Here is a 21353-nt window from a genome sequence, read left to right as displayed (position 1 = left end):
GTGAATTTTTCTCTAGGTTTATGCCAACATTTAGGCAACTGTCACCTAGACAGCTCTAACCAAGGCAGTAACATCTGGTTTGAATAACTCAGAAGGTTAAGAGAAGGCACACAAATAAAACTGTCCCTATTAAAACAAAACAACTTATAAAATTAAAGCAGAAATATTTAACTAATAAGCATTAATCTTTTCATAATTATTATTTAGGAGAAAAAAAATTGAGGGCAAGTCTAAAAGATTTCTAAAGTTTCCAAAGGGGAGGGGATTCTGCTCATATTAAACTTCAATTACTATCCAAACAGCTAAATCAGATCTGTACACGCTCTATGGTGTACAGATTCAGTCACAGATGGCAAATATTCGAGAGAACAGCCATTGCTTTCCAGCTTTCTGCCATAAAAACATAAATTCAGCATCTCCTGATGCTGCAGATATCCTTACCTCAGCAATAATTTATGCTCAGGTAAAGCTCTAATGCCCTAGTCAGCACAGTATACAATAAGTTAACTTCCCTTCATTTAAGATGGTACTAGTTACCCACTACCCTTGGAAGAGTATAGAAAATAAACTCATACAAATGATTTTTATGTGCCAGAAAATTCAATTAGGTAAGACTGGAAGAAAACAGTTGATACTTTATATCTTTTGATAATTGTGGTTCAATCACGTTTTCTATGATGGCCCTTACTATCCCAGCCACATGCCCAAAGTGGCATCAAGTTACCAAATTATATTGGCTCCTTGGGACTTTTCGCACCTTGTAACTAACTCCTTCCAACGTGGTTTTCTTTTATCACTTTGCAAAACTGTTTCTGAAAAACTTTCCCAAGTGTTAAAGATTGAAGGTACTCTTAAGTGTGCTAGGAGCCAGGCATGCAAAAGAAATCTATAATATCTCTGCCCTAAAGAAGCCCACAGTCTAATTTGAGCTAAAGGATTAGCCCAAACTAACTAATTAAAAAGCATACAAAGGCTATGTAAGTGTATACAGGTAATTAAAGTCCAATGCATAGTATAAAGAAAATTTCCCAGACGACAGAAAACAAACGTCTGGTTTTCAGGACTGGGGCAGATAAGACTGAAAGATGTCACAAGTAATAGAAATATTTCAGACCAATAAATGTGCTCATCAGGTTGAGTAACTCACTTTTCTACCCACTACCAGGAGCTGTGAGGCATACTCAATTGCAATTGATAATACAAATCTATCAATATCTGTGTGTGTCTGTGTGTGTGTGTGTGTGTGTGTGTGTGTGTGTGTTATCAGAGCCTCTAAGTGCATATAAACTCACGTATGTCCCCAAAACTTAAGGTTGTAGAGTACAGGGATGGAAACCTACAAGGCCACCAGAGTGTGGCAGTATCTAGTTCTGACATTAAATCATCTGTACAAAATAACAAATATTGCACAGAAGCATCTGGTGCTCAGAAGTTTGTAGCTTAAATTGCTAGCATTATTTTTTTGGAAACAGCAACTTAAAATTATGTAATTCTCAGCCATACAATAGTCCAACCTGGACTAGAGTATGGAAATGTCCCTTTCTTAATCAAAAATCTTATACTGCTAAAACTCTTCCGTTGTTAATTAGACAGATGGTGACACTCCAAAAATATGTTTTATGAAAATTTCTACTTCTCTTCATCAATGTGGCTTAGAGCTTTAAAATGTTATAATATACTTGTCATATGAGGACTATAAATAAAAAGATATAAAAATAGATAAAGCAATAATAATAGTTACTTGCAAGGTTATCATGGTACTTATGCACTAGGATAGTTGCTTATTTTAGGGTTTTTTTTAACTATAGTGATTTAATGTTCCATATCAAGATAAAATACAGCATCCTCTTTCCTGGTTTCATTAAGTTTAAAATTTTATAATGAATACTGGGTAATGTTATTAATGTATAATATGCATTATACTTTTTTGTAAGGTTTCACTGTCTTTCCCTCCCTAAATCCCAGAGGGATTCATATTACCTATAACATAAGTAATCAATCTTAAAAATTGATTCACTAACTGTTTTAGTCAGAACAATCGTTTGGAATAAATGTGCAATGACTGAAAGCATCAATTTTCATGTACGTCCTCCTACAACGGCAAGAATAAGTACATTTTGCTTAGATCTCTTCTGTAAGTTCCACTTAACAATACTTGCAGAAACACCAAACAGTCTTAATGAGCAGTGAGTGAACTTATACTATTTATGAATAGCACCATATTGATTTTAACAACAAAAAATAAGTTGCCAGAGTTCCCCAAATTCATTTTTGTGATTCCTACAGAGGCCATGACTCCTCAGTTGTAGGCAAATGTATTTTTTAAAAATATATTTTATTGAGGAAGGGAGAGGGATAGAGAGTTAAAAACATCGATGAGAGAGAGTCATAGATCAGCTGCCTCCTGCACACTCCCTGCCAGGGATGTGCCCACAACCCAGGTATATACCCTTGATTGGAATCGAACCTGGGACCCTTCAGTCTGCAGGCTGGCACTCTATCCACTGAGCCAAACCAGTTAGGGTGGCAAATGTATTTTTAATTCACTTTATGAATGGATTTTAAAATACTGAATGACACACACTATGTTCTGATAATCGTCTGCAGCACTTTTCAACTGGTGTGACAGGGCACACTGGTGTGCTGCAAGAATTTTTAAACCATGCAATACCTGACTATATTTAGTCAGGGGCACTGATCTCTTTCCCTTAGATTGTCAAATAAAACTTGACAACAGCCAGCACAACAATAGCTATCCAATGTGAATGAATCAAAATATACCTATTTTCTTGTCAGTTCAGTACAAAAAATATATATTTTATATGCTGCAGAATAGATGAAAAAGGTTGAAAATCGCTAATCTTCTGGAAGACACCCTACTACAATATTCTTAGAACAGGGTGTTAAATGAGACACTTTCTGTGTGGGCTTCAGTTAAGATCCAAAAGGCAAGAACCATACTGTAGCTGACAGGCATCACCCACATTTTAAATGGAAGTGCGATTGTCATCAATGCAGAACTTGCAAAAGAATTCTCAAAAACCAGTTTTGTGAGTTAATTTCCCTTGAAGTTTAAGTGATCAAAAGGTTAGAGAGTAGGTAGAAGGAAAAATTTTTGAGTTGTTGATGTGCTATAAATCCCACCACCACATCCTCACCTCATACCTTGAAGAAGCTTTAAGGAAACCTCTTCAAAAGATTGAAATGCCTACACTGATGCTAAGGGGGCACAATAGTGAATGTCTGGTGAGCACCTTAGAGCATGCTGCCCTAGACCCTTGTAGGAGGGTATGTTCCAGAGAATTACTAGAGCAAAGTTGGTGTCATTCAATAGTGTTTAAGTCATTCATAAACTGAATTAAAAGTGAAACGCTATGGTTCGGAATTGGCAGAGGGAAGAGATGTGCTGGTTACAATTTCCCTGGCAGAGGCAAAATGGTGTAAATTTCTGGAAAATCAGAGGGGGGCAACTTAGAAGAAAGAGCTTGCTTAGGAATTTCAAATCCTAAGAAGAATGCAGAGAGGGGTGGAATAAGCCTACGAGAGGGACTATGTTTCCAGATACCCAGGAGTTAGGGGAGAAGTATTATGTATTTAGACAGAAGAAAATACATTTCCTGTGTCATGGAAAAAGTAACCCAAATCGTCCCATTAAGCACCTCTGAGACACCCACATATCTTTTTGTTTCAATAGCTTAGCTTATGCCGTGGTATCAAACAATCCCTTGAGGTTAGTAGTTTAAAACCACAAGGATTCGTTTAGAGCTTCATCTAACATGATTGTTGTGGGTCAGTAGTGGACAGAGACTGGCTTCTCTTTGAAGTTTCAAGGATTCAGGCTGATGGAACAGCCACCATTTCCAAAGTTGACTGCAGTGTCAAAAGGAAAAGAAAGATCTCTGGAGACGGTCAGGCCAGCTCAGCCTACCAGGGACAATTGTCACTTCTCACCAATCTTACTGTGGTCTCACCCGACCACAGCAAGCCAGAAAAGTCAGTCCTACCATGTGTCAGGATGCACAGACATTACTGAAGAGTAGCATTCATGTCTGCCACACCATCCTAAGGTAAAAGAATGAGTCCCCAAACCCAGAGGAAGCTTATCCAGGTTACATTCATATCAACCATGTCAGACCTCATGGTTACTTCTGCTTTTCTGAGATTCAACCCAGGAGGAGCCAGACACCAGACCAAAAGCAAGGTTGCTATTTGGGGAAGCAGATGAGAGGCTAACCAACTCCCTCTCTTCTCCATGAAAAAATGGTCAACATAAAGCTGGCTGGAACTGAGGTAGGGGAAAACTTTACCACTAAATAACTTTAGGACTTCCTTATTAAACAAATGATATATTTTAGAAATGAGACTATTCCTGTGATTAGAAGTGATCACAGAACATTTTATTTTCTAATAGTAAGTAAAAAAGATGTGAGGCCTACCTGAGATTTTACTCGTGAGCAAGAAAAAGATTAACAGGTTTGAATTTGAGCAGGTTTGAATGGAAAATGGAAGAGGCAAAGGGGATCAACACCTGTTTGCTTAAATAAGAAAAATATATATGAGGACAAAACTGCTAGGTAAATGCAGTTTCAGAGAATGGTAATGTCAGAAAGAAAGTGAAGAACAAAACTTCAAAGTGAATCCAAATAAAAACAAAACTATCAAAATACCTTCAGACAATCAGAGAAAAATATCACATATAACCAAGAGAATCTCAGAAGCATTAAGATAAAAAAGCTATTATAAAAATGGAGGGGAAAGTTTAGAAATTAGGCTAAACTACCCCAGAGTTTCTCCCAGATACATAAAGCCAAATTAAAGATATAAATGCTGTGAGAATCTGACTTAAGCAAAAAACACCTAGGAAAATACTCCATATCACAGCAACATGAATGGCAGAAAATCTGATTAGGCTCTGTAACATTGACCAAATAGGAATGCTGGGCAGAGATGAAAAACATAATTTATTTCCAACAAACTAGTCTTAGGCATGGAGTGATAACCTCTTATACTACCAGAGCACATTAATAGTGGATCTCCCAGAAGCAAACTACCATTAAATCAATAACTATTTGATCTTTGAACTCTCTGTAGGTGATCTAGAAAGTATCAAATAAGAAAATAGGACAAAACAGGATACAAGTGTTTGAAGCACTCAAATATTCAAAATAAAAAGGAGTGAAATATTGATTGTTTCATGCAAATTGACTATAATTGGAAGAAGCAGTAAAAATCAGTGTTTGCTCAAAGCCAAAGTAGTTGCTCAATAATCTCCAAATTGTAAACAACTGCCTGAGAGTTATCAGCTGATCCTTCTATAACGAGGTCTCTAAACTGCAATTGTCTTATCTGTATTATAACCCTTGTTTCATAATTTATAAAATAAAACTCATATGATGTGAACAATTGAGAAAACTATGTTACAAAAGGTAATAAATATCCAACTGAAAGAAAGAAATTTCTACTTGATTGGTTTCATTTTTGCTTTTCTGTACAAATCCCCCATTTCACTTAAAAAAGGGGTATAAATCATAGCACTTGAGACTATTTTAGCAGTGGCTTTTCAATATATACTTAATACAGGAATGACTTTATTTGTATAGGTACTGAGTATACAAGTTTGTTTTCACTCATTATCTATTCCATTATCATAAACTCCATGTAGGGTGTGCAGGGCAGAAAACTGTTATTATACCTATCCTATATAATAAAAGGCTAATGTGCAAATTGACCAAACAGTGGAACAACCGGTCGCTATGACCCACACTGACCACCAGAAGGCAGATGCTCAACGCAGGAGCTGCCCCCTGGTGGTCAGTGCCCTCCCACAGGGGGAGCACAACTCAGCCAGAAGCCAGGCTCACGGATGGCAAGAGCAGCGGTGGTGGTGGGAGCCTCTCCCACCTCCGCATCAGTGCTAAGGAGCAGCAAGCCAAGCGGTAAGGAGCAGCAAGCAGGTGGGCGGACATCCCCCGAGGGCTCCCGGACCGCAGGAGGGCGCAGGCCAGACTGAGGCCACCCCCCACCAGTGCACAAATTTCATGCACCGGGCCTCTAGTTTAATATTTAAAAGGTCCAATAATTAGCAGTCAATGTCAGAGTCAGGATTTAAAACCAAACATTTAAACTTTTCATCATTGCATGCTATCTCCTTTACTAACTGGAAAAGGATTAACAATGGTTTGGATTTAATTTCAAACAAAGTGTTCTAAAAATCCCATTTCAATTCATTCAAAAATATTTAATAAGAACTGATCATATATTTTGGAGTATTTTTAAAAAACATAGTGACAAATAAGATATAATTTTTACCCTCGAGGTCCACAAGCTTTGGAAAGATACACGGAACAATGAACTAAAGTAGTAATATATATTTTTCTCCTCACCATTTATCCCCTCTATGCCTTATTCCACAAAAGCTTGCAAAAGTAGAGAGACTGCACTTTGTCCAGAGATTCTGGAATGTTTCATTGAGAATGTGGTACTAGACCAGTTATTAAAGGATGAATAGGAATTTGCCCAAATAGCCTGGAAAATACTATTTCAGTTGGAGGGATCTCAATGTACAAAGACATTCAAATATATAAAATTGAATGTTGTTACCAGTAAATACTACATTATTTTATTTTTAAATACTATTTCCAACTTTTGAAGCTTAGTATAAATTATTAATTAAACTCATCAGCACTTTATTCTTATAAAGAAATTAGTATACTAAATATCTATATTCTTTTTTTCTCCCACAAGGAGAACTAAATGGAAAGATGAATGATTATCCCCAAAAAATGCAAATAACTTCTCCATGGTTTTTCTACCATCACCAGTAGCAAAACATCTGATTTGCATTCATATTCTAAAGCTGTAATTTTAAATTATTAATTTTTACTATACCAAACTGCATACTCTCTCTCTTGAACTTTACAATAACATAACCATTGAACCTCCTTTTATGAGCCAGATAATAATGCTTTTTTAGCTTTATTCCCATGATCCTTTTAGCAAAACCATAGTAGGTGCACCTATAAACTGACAAACAGGAGCAGAAACTCCAGATCCAGTATGGCAGTCATCCAATCTACCTCTTCTCAACAGCCACTCAAACCTAAGCATTTGGCTAAGTTATGTAAGCACCTAAATACATAACTTGCATTATTTATTTCATTTCATATTTCACCTTTATTTCATCAATCTTTTTTATGCCTATTTTAAAGTGTAATAAATAACAAAATACTTCAATTTTTAAATGCGATTATAGTTTCACTGCCAAAGATATATTTTTATTTAAAGTTCATGTAGTACCCTATGAGATTCTTGAATATAGAAACAACTGTAAATGCTTCCTTCCTAATTTTAGCATGTACAAAAATAAGACCATGAACATATGAATATGTTCTAGAATGCTATCCAGTTACCTCAATCAACAAGTGCTTTAGGACAGTAAGGGCAATAGAGTGCCATCAATCTAATTTAGTTAGGTAGAATGAAAAACAATGAAAGATGTTAATTAAGCCATGTTTAGACACACAAAATAATCTGCTACAGGCTCCAATGCTTAAGAACATGGGTCCTAACCAGTTTGGCTCAGTGGATAGAGTGTCGGCCTGCGGACTGAAGGGTCCCAGGTTCAATTCCAGTCAAGGGCATGTACCTTGGTTGCGGGCACATCCCCAGTAGGGGGTGTGCAGGAGGCAGCTGATCGATGTTTCTCTCTCATCGATGTTTCCAACTCTCTATCCCTCTCCCTTCCTCTCTGTAAAAAAATCAATAAAATATATTTTTTAAAAAAGAACATGGTACACAACTACTTGAAGGGGGCATGGATCCAAGACATGGGTAAATGGACACACATGGAAAAGATCCAAGGGAGGAGCTTCTGAGATGCATATATCTGCTAGTATCCGCTTATCCACACAAGATGGCTATTTTGTATGGCTTCCCCAACTTTGACACAAAAATAATCTGTTGTCAGCCTCTACCAGGAATCCAGTTACATTAATGCTACGGAGACATGTGTGATTTTGCTGAAGATTTTGCAATCACAGGAAGCGGTGACACTGTACAAAGTACAACATTGTACTTGAAAAGTTCCCATTTGACATTTATCCTCTCAAGGCTATTCTGGTCTCTCTGACCACTTAATCCCCTTGCCTCCTACCCACACAGTAGTCAGGCTCACTCTTCTCTCATTTCTTGTGCAATGTGGCTTCCTACTTGGTCAGAGTCTTGAGGAAGATCTTTCACTTTGTAAACTCTGTGGTTTTTATAACAGCAAATGATCTTATGATGTGAACCTTTTAGTTTTGTCATCAGAAAAAAATAATAAATAAAAAATTACATATGAAGAAAAGGGCTTCAATAAGATTAAATCAGTGGTTCTCAACCTTCTGGCCCTTTAAATACAGTTCCTCATGTTGTGACCCCCAACCATAAAATTATTTCCGTTGCTACTTCATAACTGTAATGTTGCTACTGTTGTGAATCGTAATGTAAATATCTGATATGCAGAATGGTCTTAGGTGACCCCTGTGAAAGGGTCATTTGACCGCCAAAGGGGTTGTGACCCACAGGTTGAGAACCGCTGGATTAAATAAATAAATAAGGATATGTGTCAGGCAACTGTGAATCCCTAGTACTTAGGATGGTGAATTTGTTCATAGAACGTTCCCAACAAATGTTGGTAATGATATGGCAATTATTCCAAGTGAGAAAAGTGTGTAACAGTACAAGGAAAATTAGTGTGATAGGAAGTATAGTATGCATTCCTTGGAAAGTAGATAGATGAGTTATTGATACAATGGGGAAAAAGGTGAAGTCGGAAAGAAGAATGGCTTGGATTAGTCTATTATTTAAAAAATGTTCTCTGTGAGTGCTCACTAGGAACCACACCTCTTAGAGAAATTTCCCTGCCCCTCTCCCAACACTCATGGGTAAATATGAGACAGTCTATTTAGTTTCTTTTGTGCATATAACTCAAATTCTCATTATATATTTAGTTTTTATCCATTGCTTATAATTTATTTCCCAAATTATCCTGTAAGTCTCTCAAAGGCAAAATAATATCTGTCTCCTACCCACAGACAATATATTTACCCAGGGCCTAGCTCAGTGCTTAAAACAAATTGACCTACTATAGACTAAGTATTGTTCTACAACCACATTTTTCTCCTTAACAATACATCTTAGAAATCTTAATCATGACAGTATTTAAAGAACTACAGCATTCATTTACCTTCTTACTAAACAAGTAACATAGAAATTATTGTATGGCTACTTTAAATTTTAATTATCCTATATAATAAAAGGCTAATATGCAAATTGTCCCCTCGACTGAGAGTTCAACAAGAAGTTTGACCAAGGAGTGGGTCAGCTGGCCAACCGCCTGTGGCCCCTCCCCCAGGTCGGCTGGCCTGATTGGCCCCTATCAAGGCAAACCAGCCAGACCCCACCCGTGCACAAATTCGTGCACCAAGCCTCTAGTACTACTATATAATTATAGGGATATATGGATGTTTAAAAATTTTTCAATAAATATTCATTTAAATAGTTTTGCTTCTTTCTTTACAATCTGTCTGCTTTTGGGAGTCTTTTTCTTGCCTGACTTTATTGGCTGAAATTCCATTACAATTTTGAGTAGAAGTGATGGAAGCAGACATTCTTGCCTTGTTCCCAAGATTAGCTGAAAAGCATTTGGTCTTTCACCATTAAGTATCATATCAGCCATTCAGTTATTAAAGATGTTCTATATTAAGTTAAAGTTCCTTATTCTCCTAGAATATTTGCTAAGAGTTTTTATCAAGAATGAATGTTGGGCTCTGGCTGAATGGCTCGGTTGAGTGGAGCATCGTCCTGTGTACCAAAAAGGTTAAGGTTTCAATTCCAGGTCAGGGTACATAACTAGGTTGCAGGTTTGATCCCTGGTTGAGTCATGAATAGAAGGCAACCGATTGTGGTCTTATAAGTTGGAAAGTGTCCCCTCCTCTACATTTTCCTGAAAAACATTGCATAAAATTGGTATTATTCTTCCTTAAAAGTTCAGAAAATTTTATTAGGTCATCTGTGCCTGAAGCTTACTTTCCTAGAAGACTTTGGAGTATTATTTTGCTTTAAACTTAGGGTATTTTTAACAGCTGTATTGAAATAGAATTTATATGCTATTAAATGTACTTATTTTATGCAAAAAACTCAATGATTTTTAGTAATTCTACAGATTTGTGCAACCATCACCACATCCAACTGTGGAAGAGTTGCATCATCTCCAAGGATAACTTGTGCCCACTTGTAGTCACTCACCATTCCCACTCCCAGTGCCAGGCAAACACCAATCTACTTTCAAATTCTGTAGATTTGCATCTCTGAACATCTTATATAAGTGAAAGTATATAATATGCAGTCTTTTGTGTCTAGCTTCTTTTATTCAGCATAATGTTTCTGAAGCTTTATTCATGTTATAGCATGTATCAGTATTTTGTTATTTTTCATTGCTGAATAGTATTCCAAGGTGAGGATATAGCTCATATTGCTTATCTGTTCACCAGTTGATTTGTCATAGAAAGGTTTTAACTATAAATAGAGTTCTTTGGAAAGATATGAAACTATTCAGATTATATATTTCTATTTGTGAGTACATAATCTATCTTTGAAGATTCAGAAGAGCATTTCTGAGGATAAATTCCTAGAAAAGTAACTATGAAGACAGTAATAGTGAACATCTCTAATATAACAGATATTTTTAAAACAATTATTTACCTTTCACTCCAGATGTATTGAACCAGTTGACAAGGTCTTCAATCATATACATATGCATATATATGTATATCCTATATAATAAAAGCATAGTATGCAAATTGTCCCCTCAACCAGGAGGTCATCCAGGAGTTTGACCGGAAGGTGGGGCCGGCCAGGGGAAGGAAGGGAGGCCCTGGCCAGCAACCAGCAGCCAACAGCAGCTGAGGACCCTACCAGTACACAAATTTCATGCCCTGGGCCTCTAGTATATGTATAATTCACCACTTATCACCAATACATGGAATCTATCAATGATTTCATCTTTGTCCCAGCTCATCAGCAAGACTATGTCACTATTGTGTTAATATGCACTGATTTGAATATTAGTAAGGTTATGTATTTATTATTCATTTATATTCCACCCACCTCAGCCAAGTTCTTCCCCTTTTATGAGTCACAGGGTACTCTCACTGTACCCTATTCTGAAGTGCCTGGTGACACAACTCTTGTGTTAGTATTTTGTACAGATACACCACAAAAACTTTTGAATAATTGATAGATTAGTCTATTTCTTGTTAGCTTACCATCCACTTTTGCCTTCTCTCCATAAAACAATCACAAAATTCATAAGAACAAGGGCCAATTTACATGCATCATTATATCCTTACCATGATACAAAAAGTCAGTTTAACATTAATAAATATTTGAGTGTTAACTGATGTAAATTTAACTAATTGAACCAAAGCTATGGTTTTAGAATTTACCTCTAATGAAATGGAAGGCAAATGATAAAGAGAAACAATCTGCAATCTATAATCACAAACTTAAGCAATAGGTCACAGCCAGTCCAAGACAGCGTTACAAAGACCAAGGACTGCTTTTAGCAGTGTGTGTGACTGACTATATATATATATATATATATATATATTTACTTTATATGTAAAGTAAATTCATATATATATGAATTTACATATAAAGTACGTAAATATATATGAATTTATATATAAAGCACAGTATATACAATGATATAGTATATATGTATATACGTATATATAAATATATGTATATATGTATATATGTATGAATATAAACTATATATGCATATATAAAATACATTACAAAATAATATATGTAATATATATTAAGTTTATAATGTGTAATAAAATATATTTGTATACTAGAGAATGAAATATCTAATGGATTAAGTATATAAATACATGTTATTATAGCAAAGTCAAGTAAAAAATAGTTCAGAAGATAAAGGCTCTTTCCCTTGGAGAAATGAAGCCCACCATTTCAAAATCAACATTTATCACAAGGCACTGTGTTGGCTCCCCTGGTACACCGAGAGCAATACAGGTTTTATGCTAATTATTTCCCTTCCTGCTGGCTACTAGATAGATCTCTGCAGCTCACCACAGTTACATTATAATAGAATGAGATTGTATGAAGACACAAAATCCTCTTATGTAGTCCAATTTAGAACCCATTTCAAAAACTCTCTAGTGCCACACCAAGAAACTGAAATGTGCTGAGAATTTTAGAGTTTTTGCATATATTTCTGTTACACTGAAATTTGGTAATGATTTTTGCAAAGGGAATGATTATCGCTTTACAGACAATTTGATACTAAGTTCTATTATATCTGTGAATATATATATATATATATATATATATATATATATGATAAATACACATGGGATATATATATATATATATATATCCCATGTTCAAAGGCTGTTAAATCGCGTTGTTTACCCATATCTTCCAGAAAAATATCACTTCTACTGTCGAGGTAAATAACCTGCTTCCCTATGTATAATGGTCTGGCCCTCTAGCAACTTCAGCGTGAAATTATAGCTAATTTGCCTACAAACGTCAGGTGGTCATAATAACCTGGCCACTCAGTGTATATGTGCATAAGTGTGTGTGTGTGTGTGTGTGTGTGTGCGCGCGCGCGCGCTACTTGTTCTCTAAGCTGGGTCCCTAGATTTCCTTTTAGTCTTCTTTTTTTTTTTAAATATATTTTATTGATTTCTTACAGAGAGGAAGGGAGAGAGATAGAGAGTTAGAAACATCGATGAGAGAGAAACATCGATCAGCTGCCTCCGGCACACCCCCTACTGGGGATGTGCCCGCAACCCAGGCACATGCCCCTGACCAGAATCGAACCCGGGACCCTTCAGTCCGCAGGCCGACGCTCCATCCACTGAGCCAAACCGGTTTCGGCAGATTTTCTTTTAGTCTTAACATTATGAGAGAAAACATAATGATAGTTTACATTGATAATGACACTAAAATTTTGGGGAAGGATATGGTATTTGACTTATCCTCGCAACCGGGAAAGACAGGCTGTTCTTTATATTAACTAGTGAACACATTTAGAAGAGCAACGAAATTTATTCTAGTCTTGAATCCTAGCAGGCCTCATATTTTATCAAAAGAGTACATAATAATTTCAATGGAGCTTTTAAAATTTTATTCAAATCAATTAGTTATTTAATACCTACCATTTACTTTCTTACTAACTCACCTGAAGAAAATAACCTGTAAATAATATAATTAGTAGCTAAGTCACTAAAATAAAATAGGACAAATGGACTATCAGCATTCCTGGGCAATTCTGTTGTAAAAGCTAAGATATTGTATTAGCCTTTTGTCCAACTTCACAAATTAAACCACTGAATTAACATTTCAAAAGCTTTACATTTTTAGTGTTGATAGAAATTTGGTAACTAACCTAATGAAATCAATGGCAATTGCTGTTTATGTTATAACTAGAGGTCTCGCATGCACGAAATCATGTGCGAGTAGCTCACTTCCACTTGCTTCAGCTGGCCGCCCCACCCATCGCTGCTCGCAGCTCTCCACCACTAGTAGCTCACAACCCAACCCACCTGCTGCAAGAGCCACTGCTCATTTGGCCATGATGGCCCATGAAGGCCATGGGCCTTTTATATAAGAGATAAATACACACAAGAAGATGAAATATGTAGACTGTAAAAAAAATGGAGGGTGGACACTACTCAATTTATATTTTATTTCTCAAAAATATTTTACTCTTGTTTTCTTTTTCCTCTTCTTTGTCATCAGAACTCCAAAAACAGCTCAAATGCCCAGATATACTTTTATGTCTCACATATTAATAATATTGAAAAGATCATCTCACATAGGTATATATTAATTTAAATCTTACTTCCATGACACTTGCTAATATCTCCTCCAGAAAAAAGTTCCTCTGATCAAGTGCATATAAAAATCTATGATCTGGAAGTCTTATAAGTATTCTTTAAAAATATTTCAAGTACTTCTTTATCGAGTGTTATAATGCCAGACACATACTTGGTTGGAACCTGAAAGATTTTTATTTTTCCAAAGCTTAAATCTAGGTGTGGTCACACTTTAAACATAAAAAGAGAGTGGGTAGATATTAAATTTCCCCATTTTACAGAATTCAACACAGAAAAATAAGAAAAATAAGAGAGCCTTAGAAAAATAAGAGAGCTTCTCAAAAGTGACACCCACCATTAGTCATAACAGCTGATACCAAATTCAGTGCTTTTCCTACTCATTCATGCTGCCTCCCAGTGGTACTGAATTAGTTTCTCGTGGGAGATTTTTGGACACTAGATTTTGTCTCTGAGGACTTTTAAGAACAGTTTAGCAATTGTATTTGTTGAGTGAAATTTAAACAGTAGTTACATTTGCTAAAAACTCAGATGGAGTTAAGGTTTCCTAAAATGGGTTACTAATTTCTGAGCAGTTCCGCAATGACAAGTGTGGCTCAACTACTTGCTTAATGTGAACATTTCAGGTTTCATTATGTGGACCATAACACACATGGAGAGTAGTAACTATATGGAAATAAGTTACTCAAAGCACAAATGCACCTTGTGTTGAGGCAGCCCCCCTCTCTCCAGTGACTGCTATCCCTGCTTGTGTGCTCCCCAGAAACCAAGGCCCATGGAGATGCAACATGACACAGCAGGCATCCACAGTGTAAGACAGCGGTTCTCAAGCTGTGGGTCACGACCCCTTTGGCGGTCGAAGGACCCTTTCACAGGGGTCGCCTAAGACCATCCTGCGTATCAGAATTTTACATTACGATTCATAACAGTAGCAACATTACAGTTATGAAGTAGCAACGAAAATAATTTTATGGTTGGGTCACAACATGAGGAACTGTATTTAAAGGGCCAGAAGGTTGAGAACCACTGGTGTAAGAGGTAAAGAGCAACTGATGACTCACTCACTAAAGTATCAACCCCACTTTCTAGTGGGTTTCTTTTGTATAAAATTTTTAAAATAAATGAAATAATCAATACTTTAAGACTAACTCCTATGTAAAACTACATTATGGACTGATAATTATAAAATAACTAACTATATAAGGTGGGCAAAAGTAGGTTACAGCTGTTCATATGGAAAACAATAAGATACTTAATAAATAACAATACAAGAATAGATTATGTGTTTGGAGTACTCACAGCTGTTAACTTTCTATTGCCATGAATTTCCTTCTGAAGGAAATAGTTTAACCAAAAGAGACAGAAAATAAAGTAAGGAAAGATAGGAGGAAGGGGCAGGGGAAGAAGGAATGAAGGGAAGAAGAAAGAGAAAAGGGGAGGATGGAAATAAATAATAGAAAAATGTTTTCATTATTTAAAAAATGGTTGCTGAAGGAAGAAATCATACCTGCAGTCAGATGGGTAAACCTTCTGCTTGGTATTTAACCTGTCCGTCCTAATCTCCTTTTATTTCCCTATCAAACTTCTTTATAAAGCTCAATTGAGTTTCTTTCAGGAAATATGATCTTGTATGACTGAATAGTTCTTAAAGTTGTTAACATCAGTGTAGCCCCTAAACCATAATTGGAAGGGGCTTGGTGACATATTTCTTCATCAAAATTATAAATGAAGTATCCAGAGGTTGAGAGTTATGATAAAGAGGGAAACATTCATGCAAATTCAGAAAACTAATTTTTTTTAAAAAAAATCTAGCATCATGCCTATGGGTAAATTGCAACCAAATAGGAGAATGGGTAACTGACAAGCCTTTTTGCATATAGTCACCTCTCCTTGTACTCCAGGAAAACATTTCCACCTAGAGTCCTTTCACAGAATATCTAGAGACCAAATGAAATCAACCATAATGACTACCGGAGCCCGATAATAATCAGTTTTTAATTGAAGCATCAAACCAATTAATTTGTGACAACATCCTATCACTTCTGATTCCTGACCTGAAGTTTCAGAGGACTCACAGGGTTTTTCAGGTCTATGGCATCCCTGGGGCATCCCAGTGTTTGGCCTCTTTGAAAATCACATCTATTAGAGAAAGAAATGCTTCCGAGATGGAACCGTAAAACTGGATTTGAAGTTACAAACCAGCCTCACTAGTTTAATCAATTAACTGTCAAGAAACACAATATCTCATATGCACCACTCATATGCATCATACACACAGATTCTTAATACTAGCAGATCTTCCTCTGGTATCAGAGGTGTCTTTCAGAAACACACACACACACACACGCGCGCACACAACAACAACACTGAGCTTTCTATGTATTTGCCATGGTTAATTCATTTCAACAAATAAATAATTTGTGCCATGCATGCTGATAACTATATTTAGACAATTAAAATTATTTAGTCACAATAAACTTTCTAAAACAGTCTTTTTTAAGAACATAAGCCATCCTTTTTGATATTTCAGCAAGATATTTATTTTTGCCTTCTCCATAGAGTTCTATCCAATGTTATATGTGAATAACAAACTTTATATAAATCTTCCTGGAAATCATGCTATATGTTATTCTGGAATGAAAAAAAATCAGTCAATTGGCCTGATTTCAGTTCCACTAAGTTACACTTAATATATAACATTAAGTTATTAATCAAATATAATGGATGCCCTACACATAAGTGATCATCAAAACACTTCAGTCATCATCAATACACAATCCATTCCATTTAAATTCTTAAGGTGAAATACCTGCCAGCGTCTCACAAAACATTTTACTGGCTCTCAGCAGGATGTGCTTCATATTTTTTTCTGCCTCACACTCTGAACTGTACTGGAAGTGATGCATGCCACTGGATGGTCATGACAGTACACTGAAGAATATCCCCTTCTTTAAAATGCTAACCACCACTTCGCATATCTGACAAATATTTTTCACGCTTTCAGTATGTGGCCCAATATTTCCCAAATGCTGGATATCTCGGCTTTTATTCAGTATTCCCAGAATATTCCACACTCCATCATATTTTCTGCCTTATTTAGTATTATTCTGCAGGAGGTTTAACATCATAAGTCTTGTTCGTTAAGAGCCACCTTTAGAGGACTCTAAAACTGCGACACAGTGTGAAATGACCACAGATTCTATGCACAAACACAACACACTAAGAAAATAAATACATCGCCAGCCGCCCCGCAGACACGGTGTAGTCACACCCAGAACATACAATACCCACTCATTTTTCGGGGGGGGGGGTGAAGTGGGGGTGGTTAGAAACAATCATCAAACATAGTCAGTGCCCCCCCACACACACCCAGTACCCAAGGCAATGCCTAGCAGAAATGACTTTTGTTAGTGGCTTGAGCAACAATTATATCGAAGACTGTGTGAAATGTGAAATGAATCAGACTTCATCAAATAATCTGAACTCCAAGGTTATTACACAGCACTCTCCTGCCTGCCCCCCCCCCCACCCGCGCGCACACGCGCACACGTACACACACACACACACACACACACACACACACGCTTAACTTCACCCTCCTTCCTGGCCTGACGTTCTGGCAATGACTTCCTTCTCATCTTTCTCTCTCTCTCCAAGTCTTTCAGCAGCTTTGCTCTATTCTCAGAGCCAGTCCCTTGGGAAAGGAAATCAGCAAAATACTAGGTGATGAGACTTCACCCTCAGGTGGAAAGGAACGGAGAAAAAGAAGAGGGTGTGGTACTCTTCCTCCACCACACCTCACCCCTGGAGTCGCGCACTCCAGCCCACTGCGGCTCAGGGGAGCACACCGGGCCCCCTTGCTCACCTTCGAGCAGCCTGGCCCAAAGACCAGCCAGCAGGCACTCTCTGCAGAAAACTTCCCTTAACGCAGGCAGATATTCAGGGAGTCAGGCACAATAAGGGGGGTAGTTTGAACATACATTGCACGGAGCAAGTCTGAAAGGCACCTTTACACAGGAACCCCCCAGACCTGCGCGCTCCAAGGCTGCCCACCTTGGGGAACTGGCTGCGAATCTCCCGATCGCAACCGAGGAGGGGCGGGGGCTTAGGAAGAGGGGGGACTGGAGAAAAAGGGTATTTACCTCCTGGGATTGCCCTCAGGATCCGGTCCCCGAACTGGCTCCGGCTCAGGGCACAGATTTTCCGAGCTCAGCCCGCACTCGGACCCGGGTCCCCGCAGCTCTGCGCGCAGCCGGAAGGCGCGCCCGGACCCGACTCGCGTCCCCCGCCCCAGCCGGGCTCCCCTCCCTCCGCCGCGCCCGCTCCGCCACCCCGCGGGCACGCCGGCTCCCCGCGCTCGCCCTCCGCCTCCCGGCGCCCCCACACCCACCGCTCCGCCGCGCCCGCTGGGAGCCTCTAGCGGAGGCGAGAGGAACCGCAACAGACCTGCGGCGCCCCGGTTCCGACGCCGGCGCGTGGAGCCAGCCAGGCGGCGGCGTGGGCTCCGCGCACCCCGCGTCCACCGGCCGAGCGCCGCCGCCGCCCCCACCTGCCCACCTGCGCCAGGCTCACCTGCCCCCCGTCCTAGAGGTGCTGGCCGTGCCCACAGCGCCACAGGCCACGAGGGCGTGCGTCTGCGGTGCCAAAGGGGGGATGGTGGGGGGGGGGGAATGGGAAGCTGGCAGGAAGAACACACACGCAAGTGCACGCCGTGAATCAGCCTGGACTGACGACCCAGCTGGATACCTCTTTCCAATCGCTCCCCCAAAAAGTGTAAGGACAGGGCACTGCCTCGGGGTTGCTGCCTCCCCCCTGGGCACTGGCTGCATCCGCTACTCTCCGACTTGCCCGCCCCGAGACACGCTTGGCGACGCCCGGAGACATCATCCTAACTTGGTTTAAGCCCCGCGCCGTCCCCTCCCCAACATTTAAGTTCTTCTTCTTCCTGACAATTTCGGCAGCGGCGTCGCTGCCTCTTACCTTGAGACGCCGTTACTTCGCTTTCCAGTCCTTAAAATCCACAGCCGAGGCGGCCACGCACGCAGGTCCAGCGGCTTTCCCGCGACTCCCTCTCCCTGGGCTCGGCCGGCGTCTCCTTCCAAGGGGAGCCGGAAGGGGTGGCGGTCTAAAGCTCTCGCGCCGGGGGCGCCTGCAAGTCTTCACGCCCGTGGAAACGGAGACGGGGACACCCTTGCTGGCATCCAACCCCTCCGCGTCAACTTGGCTTTTTCTCTGTCATTCTCTTCTTGAACCCCACAGGCCCATCCTCCGTCAATTCCAGGGCACCGGGCAGGAAAGGAGCGGGTGGGCTCAGTGGTGGCCGCTCCTCTCTCTTGTTCTCGATATTACTCCCCTTTCCTCCCCTTCGCATAGAACATCTCCTCCCCGCTCGGATTAGGTGCGGACGAGGCGGAGAGGCGCTGGAAGAAGGGCCACTCCGAGGCGCAGCTTCCGAAGCCCGTCTCCCTGGGCAGCCCTGCGCCAAGCTGCCTGCGCGGAGGAAACTTTGAGCCGACGCCGGGGCGGCCGAGCGGGGCAGGGCGGGCGCCGGGCGCAGGGCGAGGAGCGCCAGGTAAGGAGGCTGCGAGGCGGCGGGCGGCTGCGAGGACGAGGGACACCAGGCAGGCGGCGGCGGGTGGCGGGCGGCTGGGTCCCGGCGGCCGGGCTCCGCGCGCGGGTTGCGCACACACGCACACACTCGCGCGCACACACGCACACACACGCGCGCACACACGCAGGCGCGCGCAGCCCCGCACGCACGCCCAGCCCCGCGCCCGCCGCCCCAGGCCACGGGCGAGCGAGAAGTCGGGAGACGCGAGGCGGGGCGGGGGCTCCCCGGACGCAGAGGACGGGAGGACGCAGCCTCTCCTCACGCGTGAGCCGATGGCAGCCGGAGGCGGTGGCGCGCCGCAGCCCGGTTCGGCCACCTACGGGGGCGCCGCCCCCTCCGGCTTCTGGGCTTCAGGCTGTTTCCTGGAGCCCCGTTACCCGGAGTGAGGTCGCCAGACTAAAGGAGAACCCGGTCCCCATCCCGCCCCCCCAAAGCCACTTTCTCGCCCCTCCTCTCGCCTACCTGGGAAGTGGCTCATTGCCAAGAGCCGGGGAGTTCCGAGGGGGCTCCCCGAGGTCCTTCGAATAGGGGAGCCTACACTTCGTACCCTGGACACAAACCCCTCTCATCCCGCCTTTCCTGCCAGCTCGTCGCGAAGCATCTCCCCCCGGAGCTCCTGAGGTCGCGCAGATGGCGAAAGGGACCGTAGGGAAGCGTGACCCCTCGCTTCTGGAGCCGGTCTCATTTAGGGTCTACGCGTATACTGTAAACTGGATGGTAGCAGGTGAAGGATTCGCTTGGAGAAAGGGGCGGGGTGAAGAGTCTGAAGACCCAGCCCCTTTAGCAGCCATTTCCAAGGTTTTGCTCCAGGAGTAGCCGCCCAAGTCTCTGGCGGACTCTGCTCCCGACTTCGTTCTCTTCCTTCGACTGGTAGGAGGGATCCCTGGGTACTGCACCGCTGGCGCGCCCCAAACCGCAGAGACCTCGCTCTCAGAAGCGGTCCGGACCCACTCACAACTCCCCTGGAAGAAGCTTCGCGGCCGGAGTTCGCTTCCCCGCTCGGGGCTGCTGCGGCTGCTGGACTTGCTCAGGAAAGTAAACTTTTGCCCTCTGGTTTCTGACCGCGGTCTGCCCTCCTGGTCTGCGCGGTCGCTTCCTGACATTTAACCAGCAGAGCGTTGCTCTTCCCTCCCAAGTGCTCGCCAGGCTGCAGATCGCTGTGGGTTTTTGCTCTCGGGCGCTTCGCGGGTCGCCACAGCCTGGGACCTGCCTGGAGAAGACGCGCAGTTGCGCGGCGTGGAGGGAGCGCGGGTATCCGTCCCAGTGGCGCGGGGCGCGGCGCTCCGCCACCGTCTCCATCCAGGTAGCTCTCAGGAACCCGGGGCGCTTGATCCGCTTGGTGAGTCCGCTTCAATTTGGAAGGCGGTACGGAACCGCCGAACCCGGAGCAGCCAACCCGCAAACGTGGAACCAAAAGATGATCTGTCTCAAAGAATGAAACTTGTGTTGATGGGAGCTCTAGCAGCGCGACTCTCAGCTCAGAAATCTCTCCCGAGCATTCAAAGGCGAGCGCTGCAGCGCCAAGGACCTGTGGACCAGTAGCTACAGGGCAGACATTTGAATATTAGGGGTGAACTTGCCTTGGATTCAGTGCAAGCTGACTGTGGGCTTTTAGGGGGTGATGGGTCGCTCCAGGATTAGGGAACCTCTGGCAACAACCCCCACTAATTTGCATTGGTGCACAAGGCTCTCAGAACCCGCGCGCATAGGGAGTTGGAGTGCGCAGACCCAATGCCCAGGCTTTCCTTCTGATGCAGTAAAGGAGAGAATTTGAAGCTAAACCCGTGGAGCCTGCATGAAGTGAACAATGAATTTGGTGGTGAGATGCTAAT

The 21353-nt window shown here is 41.5% G+C and overlaps 1 protein-coding gene across 4 annotated transcripts in view; it reads right to left on the bottom strand.

Moving 5' to 3' along the window:
• The window catches only part of LINGO2 (leucine rich repeat and Ig domain containing 2), a 1194892-nt gene extending 1175489 nt beyond the window's left edge, over positions 1–19403 (bottom strand). The window contains exon 1 of one of the 4 annotated variants that reach the window (XM_081104245.1): positions 18891–19403. The gene's annotated coding sequence lies outside the window, so the exon portion shown is untranslated. Of the gene's footprint in view, positions 1–18052; positions 18237–18890 lie in introns of those variants that run through there. The other 3 variants (XM_081104243.1, XM_081104244.1, XM_081104246.1) reach the window with 3 other exon arrangements.
• Positions 19404–21353: the final 1950 nt, after the last annotated feature.

This window comes from Myotis nattereri, assembly GCF_964212035.1.
Source record: "Myotis nattereri genome assembly, chromosome: 12".
Classification (NCBI taxonomy): domain Eukaryota; kingdom Metazoa; phylum Chordata; class Mammalia; order Chiroptera; family Vespertilionidae; genus Myotis; species Myotis nattereri.
Note: the sequence above shows the minus strand (reverse complement) of the source record. Positions and strands in the feature narration are given on the sequence as shown.